Source organism: Octodon degus, unplaced genomic scaffold (genome assembly GCF_000260255.1).
Source record: "Octodon degus isolate 3935 unplaced genomic scaffold, OctDeg1.0 scaffold00228, whole genome shotgun sequence".
NCBI lineage: Eukaryota > Metazoa > Chordata > Mammalia > Rodentia > Octodontidae > Octodon > Octodon degus.
The window spans coordinates 1,649,294-1,657,699 of record NW_004524804.1 but is presented as its reverse complement, the minus strand read 5'-3'; positions in this window follow the sequence as shown (position 1 = coordinate 1,657,699).

Sequence of the window (8,406 nt, the reverse complement as noted above, 5' to 3'; positions counted from 1 at the left end):
GCAATCGATGCAAATCCGAATGGCACAGCATGGGGAGACTAAGTGCGCAAAGTGTAGGTGATACGCCCAAGGTGCGGCGTGCTGGGCCTCCGGAGGCTCGGAACCGACGACACCGCAAAGCACACTTCTCGTGTGAAACCTGAAACTTATGAGAAGAAGAGTACTGGTGAAGGTCATGGTTAGACACCAAGCGAGAGGCAGAAGGAGACGGGCGACAGCAGTGGTTGGGCCGCACAAGTTGACGACTGTGATGCTAATTAAAAACTCTGATGGAACCAGAGAAAACCTGAAACAAAAAAATGTTAAATCCAGAATATCTACACAACAAAAATGTCTTTCAGAAGCAAAAATCAAATAAAGATATTTTCAGATATTCAAAGCTCAAAAATTCATTATGAGTGGGGCCCTGCCGGTTAGCTCAGCTGTTTCAGGGCCTGCTCATGCAAACTCGGCAGGCACAGAATACCGTGGTTAGATCCCCAGCTTCACATGCCTTACCAGACCTGCCCTTAAGGCAGCCAAAAAAAAAAAAATATTCTCCTCTTTTGGGCCAGGGAGATAGCTCAGTAGAATAAGTGTTTGCCTGGCAAGCACAGGGTCCTGAATTCAATCCCTGGTACCTCAGAAAAAATAAATAAATAAATAAAAATTCACCATGAGAACGTGTACAATACAAGAAGGATTGAAAATTCTCATAAAAAAGTGAAGGCCAAATAGATTTATGAATGCTTTCATGCATGCTCTGTGTCAGTTCGCTGTCTTTCGGCCATGCCCTCCGGGACTCTTCAAGTTCGCTGGCTCTTCTTTGATCATTCCTCGCAGCTTTGCTAGCTGCTGCTTGCTCTCCTCTCCGTAGGAGGCCATGGATGTGCTCTGGGGGAGCTGGGAGTCCTGGGCATCTTGCTGCTTTGCTTTTTGTCATTCTGTGCCTGTCTGTGTGTATTTCTCATTATTTGTTGGTGCTGAAGGTTGAAATCAAGAAGATTGAGGAGAACTTGTTTATTCGCGGATCTCTGCCGTTAGATGCCATTTTCCAGGGATGAGTTTGTGGCTCCGTCTGACTAGAGTTATTGACCTGAAGTGCCCTCGAGAAGTCTTTCCTATTGTTCCAGTGCAAAGTACTTACGTTTTTGTCTGTTTGTTTGTTTCAGTTCTGGGGATTGAATGCAGAGCCTTTGTATTGAGACACATTCCCGGTACTTTTAAAAATTTGACTCTGTTTTGCTAAACCGCTCAGTTTTGCAGGCTGCTCTGTACCTTGCAGTGTCCCTCTTCACTGTCCCAGAGTGCAAGGATCACAAGTAGAGACTAGCGGCACCGATCATTTCAGTAACAACACTCTCATGACCCAACAGTATATAAATTTTCTTTCTGACCTAAGTGCAAAAGTTTCACATAGTTTGGTTCTGTGATTTGCTACTGATTGTCAGTATATCTTGGACTAACAGCAGCCAGCAGCACCCACAGTTCAGCCCAGAAGTTGGGCTGCCTCCTCGGTATTTCTTCTGCCAGATGAATTAGGCCACCTGCCTTAAACTCAGTCCCAAAGTCCCTGGAAATGTGCACAATATGGACAAATCCTTGGCCAGAATGGAGCGAACGCGCCCCCTAGCCCAGGTGCCAGCCCTGCCTTCACTCGCACTTGAGGTCCCATGAGCCCGGCCTTCACTGGCCCTGTTCTCATCACCCCTACAGCTTTCAGAGCCCCGACTAGAGCCGCCCATCATCTTTGCTCCTCGCGTTCCAGGACTGCTCCAGTCCACATCTCCACAAGCTCCTCTTCCCTCCCAGTTCCGAAGGCCTCTGAACAGCATGACCCCACTTCTAGGCTGTCAGGGTTAGTGCTATCCATGGCCTGGTGGTGGAACAAAATACCTGACTCCATAATTTCAGGTTGAGTGTTTATTCAACACATGGCTTCAGAGGATTCCATGCACGTGTGGCGGCCTCCTCGGCGAGGACACTGTGGAGGATGGGCCTGGCGTAGGAAGCTACTTGGCCCTTGGAAACCAGGAAGCAGCAGGCAGGGAGAGAAGACAGGGGTGGGGACACACCCTCGGGGCCCACCTGGCTCGGCCGGATTCACCCCTCAGCAATGTCTTAGGCAGAGAGCTCCTGAAGAGAGTAAAGCCCTGAGGCACAGGGAGGCCGCGCCCGGACAACACTCCTGCACCTCTCAGTGTACGAGACACTTGGGTCATTTTTAATTTAAACCGTGACAGACATACACATTGTGAGGATTGGAATGTAAAGCTTCTTGAAGTAAATGCCAATTCACTTGCAGAAGACATACTGTCTCTGTAGAAAATTCTATAAAACCTAAATACAGTGTGCTACAACTTGTGTGCACAGCCATGCGGCAGGAATTAACATCAAGGTGACCAATCAAATGGATTCTATATGCAATAAAAATCAAAAATTGAAAAAAATTACATGCTTATATGGTGTTTTTGTTATTGCTCTTAAGACATTTGTTGAGGGGCCAGCAAGATAGCTCAGCAGACTAAAGCACCTGCTTAGGCAAGCTTAGGCAAGCACAGGGACTGCAGTTCGATCCCAGCACCACATGCTGTGCCAGCTCCACCCCGAGGACTGGCTGAGTCAGCCACAGAGTCTGGGTGTGGTGGCACACAACTCTAATCCCAGTGCTGAGGAGGCTGAAAACAGGAGCATCACTACGAGTTTGAGCTGCGTAGTGAGCTCCGGTAACAACCAAATACATTTAAAAATAAAGTATGTATTGAGTTTGATATTTAATTTATTGTTGACAAAGTATAATCATATATAATTGTGAACTACAAAGATGTTAAATGCAGATAGTGTAGAATAACTGAAATAAGGTCATTAATGTATTCATCCCCTTAGCCATTAGTCATGTATCTTTCCTAGATGACTACTCTTTCTACTCTTGGGCCAACACTTCGCTTCTCCCTCTGCAGTTTCTGGCAGCCACGACTCTATTAACTGCTTCTGTGGATCATAATTTCTTTACCCATTTATTTATGCATGGAAGCTGATGCTGGCTATTGGAACTGTCATGATTATGGAGAGTAACGGCACAATGAATAGTAACGTGGTGCAGATAGCTGTTGCAAGATGCTGATCTTTTTCATTTGGCGTATACCCAACAGAAGGGTGCTGAGGCTTACGGCACTGCTGCTTTAATTCTTAGCAAGTCTCCATAGTGTTTTCCATAATAGCTGTACTACTGTATATTTCCTCTAAAAGGGTACAGGTGATCAAAATGCTGTAACAAAGAGAAACGCGGGACTAGATGGGCCATAACTGAATTCTGCCAAGCACCGAGCGAGTACTTGGTAGCATTCATTCTGCAGATCCTCCAAAAGTTAAAGAGAAGCGAATGCTTCCAAATTCATTTTGTGTCCAACATTAACTTTATGTGAATGTTTGACCAGGACATTCAGGATTAAAAAAAAAAAACACCAAACTACAGACCAGTATAGCTAATGAACACACTAAGAAAAAACACTCAAAAAGTTTTGACAAATTGAATTCCCCCAAACATGGAAAAGATTATACTCAGTAACCAACTGTGACTTATCACTAGGTTTCTGGGGATTTACCATACAAAAATCAATCTTTTATTTTCTTAAATGTTACTCTTAATACATTAATTTTTATAGAAATCTTTTTTTTTAGAACATTACATCTGTTAGGCTCCTTGTGCTGCCTGAGCACATGTTCACGAGGATCCTTCTCTTGGGTTTCAGCCTGCAGTACACTTTGAGTTAATTTTAATGGAAGCCACAAGTCTTTTTCTGAATTTACTTTTTGCATCTCAAAGGCCAATTTTTTTCTGACATTTCCAAAGATCTGGATTTGCTCTTTTGTTAAAAAGTACCTGAATCAACGTTAGGTTCATAAAGTTTGTGATTCATATTTCTGGGGTTTCTTTTCTTTTTCTTTCTTTCTTTTTGTTTTTTCTTTCTTTTTTTTTTTTTTGCAGAACCGGGGGTTGAACTCAGACCCTTGTGCTTGCCAGGGATGCGTTTATTCTACTGAGCCGTCTCCCCAGCACATTTTGGGGGTTTCTAATGTGCTCCCAGTAGCAGTGACGATCTGCCTGTTCTTTTACCAGCACCGCGTGAGCGCGCTGGTCCAGCTGGGGAATCTTAACCGCTTGCTTGCTAGTCCTCCTCCAGCAGGGAGTTCTTCTCAGTCTGGTGCTGGCTACAGTGGCTGTTTCATCTCATAACCATGCCAATTTAAGAATCCATTCACTAATGCCTATAAAAATAACTTGCAATATTGATAAGAATGCTGCTACATCTAAAATGCAGGAATAATTTGCATGCTTCCAAAATTGTGTCATCCAGTCCTTAGAATGTGAAAATGATTCTGTTCACTTAGATCATCAGTTTCCTTCACTGATGTCCTAAGAATTTTCACGTACAGGTCCTGCACAAGCGTGTCAGATTTGTATCTAAATGTATCATATTCAGTTTGGTGTTGTGAGTACTTCTTAATTTCAAAGATCATTTGCTCATTTCTAATATGCAGACAATTACTTTTGTCAGCTTCTTCACCAGAGTGTTCAAGAATGTACCTAACTGCTTCCTTAAGCAATAACCCCAAACAGAAAGCAGTCATGACTATGAAGTGAAAATAAGAAAAACAAAATGGATTATGTTAACTGATAAAAAATATACCCATCTTTAAAACTATGAGGCAGAGTACAACAGACTTCAAGCCACAGAATTTGGACCACTGGATTTACTATCTGGAGCTGTGGTAAAGTCAAAATTAGTATCTAAAAAATTCAGCACAGTCGGTGCCTCTGAGGCGAGTCGCCTTCTCCCAACTCGGCAACCCTTTGAAGAGCTTTTTGAACGAGGGCTGTGCGCAAGTCTTTGAGGGCCAGGGGCCGAATGTTGTGGTCTGTGTCTGGATGACCCAAAGCCTTGTGCAATCGCGGCAGACAGGCTTTTCTTGAGTTGAATCATAGTGCCATGCTGGGATTAAGGGTTCTGGGATTAAGGCTTAGTGATTACTGATCACTCCACTGATGGGATTGGCACTGCCCTAATCCCAAAAGTCTGGATTAGGGGGCAGAAAGAGCCTCGTTTTACCCTTTTCATTCTTGTTGCTCTTGCTGTCTTCCACCACCAGGAACTGTTGCCCCTCACCGCACCCGCCTGCCTCGGAGCCAGGTGATGGTGGGCTGAAACCTCCACACACAGCTACATGAATCTTTCCTTCCTTGAATTCTCATGTTGGGTTTTTTAGCTCAGCAATGAAAGAAAAGTAACTATAGCAGACTCTGAGTAATGGAGCAGTATGTGTTTATCAAAATTCATACAATAGTACCATTAGCATTTATTCCTCTTAGAAACTGAAATAAAGCAAAACGTTCTAAGGATCTTTCATGAGCTGCGCTCTTGCAGATAGTGGATGCTGCAGTCTCCAACTTACATTGGAATGTACCGCTGTGTTGCCAGGCAAAAGCTGTGCAGATATACAGACAGGCAATGAAGCAAATTAATCAAAAGTCTTGCTGTAGAATTTGGCTAGAGAGGCAGATGTGTTCTTATGTAGGTCTTTTAATTTTTCTGTATCTTTAAACTTTTCATAATAAAAAGTTTGTAGAAATAAAGAAAAATTCTAGGTATGAAGACAGATTTCCAAATCATTGTGGACTGAGGTGGAATTTGAGGATGTTTTCTACTGACTTACTAACAGGATTTTCAGCGATTATTCTCACCAACAGAATGTGGAGTAGAAACCTGGTGTCAGTATGTGATTGCTCAGCATGAAAGGGGGCAACGGGAAAGTGAGTTTGGGCATAAATAATTCTTCAGATTTGCACAAATGTAATATTTACAACCTTAGCAAGCTTGAGTTAGATAATATTTAAAAGCAGCACATCCTCATTTCTGTATCAAGTTAATTATCTCGATACAAGCCCCAAGCAGATGGCCATCTAGGAATGCATCCAAAACCCAAATCAGGAGGCGAGCAGGCACGCTGCGAGGAAGCCCCCGAACGAAGGCGGCAGACCCATCGGCCGCGCCCGGAGCCTGTTTGCTAGCTTGTTTCAGGCTCCTGCCGCTGCACAGCGTCGCTCCGTCTGCAAACGACAGCAGGGGACCCGCGAGCCCTGCGCTGAGCTCAGGCCCTCCTCCCGCACACGCCGGAAGACACTTGGCCTTGACGCGGCTCTTCTCCCTTGGACCTAGACCCCCAGGTAGCTTACTCAGTCCGTAGAACTTATCTTATTTCTCTTTTACGTGTATTGTTTTGATGCTTGCCTCCAAATGGAGTATTTGTTCAAGGGCTGTGGTACGAAGAATACCAACCTGATTTCAAAGTTTTCTTTTTTCCTCGTTGTTTGTATTTATTTATTTTGTTATTATGATTATCATTGGCGGTGTGCTCCGCCCACCCTGAGGACGCGGCCGGCGCGGCCGAGCCGAGCGCCCTGCAGCTGCCTAGTGGGCTGGAGCGGCTGCTTTGGACCTCCGCGCGCTCTCGCTAGCTCGCCCCACGGGAGAGCCCAACAGAGAACACCGAATTTCGATACGGATGCAAATACAGATTTTTTAATGGTGTCCAAATTTCCTAAAGGAAAGAAGAGCAGTAGACTCCGCCGAGCACGTTTGGGCCACGCACACAGGGAAGGAGTTACAGGGCGGAGCAGGCCACGGGCGGCGCTCGACGCGCTGGACTCTGGTCACGTCGCATGCACGTATGTAAGACAGTTCTGAAGAGAGCACACCTCGGAGCAGCTAACCCCACTCCGTTCCTGACTCGTGTGCTAGCGCCCTGTTCTGGGACTGGCCGAGGCACTCAGCGGAGGCGGAAGGCAGGCTCCCCGACGCCCGGGGCGGCTGTGGCTCCATGGCCGTGGCTCCGTGGCCGTGGCCCCGTGGCCGTGGCCCTGTCGCGCGTGGGCTTCGCGTGTGGCCGGCAGCGCGTCGGGGCAGCCCGTGTGGAAGGGAGCAGCCGCCGTGCGGCAGCCTCCAGGAGCGAGGAGGGGGTGCGGCGCCCCGCGGCAGCCAGGAGCAGCCACCAGCCTCAGCACCACGCGTCTCTCCAGCGCAGCACAAGTGGTTGCTAGTTCAAGAGCAAAGCGTGTTAAGGCAGATAAAACCCAAGCGGCAAACATCTCCGTAATTGCCTTCAATTTACATCATATTGTAGAACTTCGCTGTAATTCGTTTTATCAAATATTAGGAAACAGTCTACGTGCAGTCACTTCCAACCTTACTTCATCATGTAAAAATTCAGCACGTATCGCCGCACCAATCATTTAAAAGGAAAACAGTAGTTAGCCCGTGGACTGAGGGTTTCTAAGGAGTTGACATTTCCTCTTTATGAAGCACATGTGAATTGTTGATCCAAATAAGAAATTCATTTCTCAAAAAACTTGATTAAAAAAAATTTCACACTATTTATTTATTTATTTGGTACAGGGTCTCGCTACACAACTTGGACTCATAGTGATCCTCCTGTCTCAGCCTCCCCAGAGATGGAATTACAGTCGTCCTATGGGCCTAGGGCAGGGCAGATGTAATGTGTAGCCCCAGGGATCGAACCCGGATCCTTGCACCTGGCAGGCAGGCGCTAAGAATGCGAGCTATCACCATGGACCAGAAACTTGATTTTTTGTCTTCCATAATTATTCAACAAACTTTCTAAAGCATATGTTGTGTTTGTATAATCATATAATTTCAGTTATTATGATTGTATTATATTTCATTATTTGCTAAAGCATATATATATATAGCTTGATTAATTTTTTATTTTTTATTTTTCGGGAAGGATCTACAGGGTGTTCAGGATCTCACTACTAGATCGGACTCGTAGTGATCCACCTGTTTACAGCCTCCCCAGTGCTGGGATTACAGGCACGTGCCACAATGCCCAGTCTCAATTCCCATCTCAGTGCACCCCAGGGGCAGGGCCAACACAGCAGGCCTGGGGATTGAACCCTTGGCCCCTGCACTAGGTGCTTTAATCCACTGAGCTATTTGGCCAGGCCTACCTTGATTAATTATATTTGTTATAATTTTATTATTTTTTATGTAATTGGTACAGGGTCTATAAGGTCTTACTAGGTAGAATGGCTCACAATGATCCTCCTGTCTCAGCCTCCCGAGTGCTGGAGTCACAGGAGCACAACCACGCCCAGTCTCAGTCACCATCTCAGTGTGCCCTGGGGCTGGATCAGCACAGCATGCGGGGGATTGAACGCTGGCCTTTGTGCTCTGCCTAAGCAGGCACTTTAGTCCGCGGAGCTATCTGGCCAGCCCCTATATTTACTATAATTTTAACTTTTATACAAATCCTGAAAGTCTTATCAAGGGTTATAAATAAAAATATTATAACACTTTTACATGCCAGCACCCATATTTTGTCGGGAGAATGTGAGTGTAATGGTAGAAA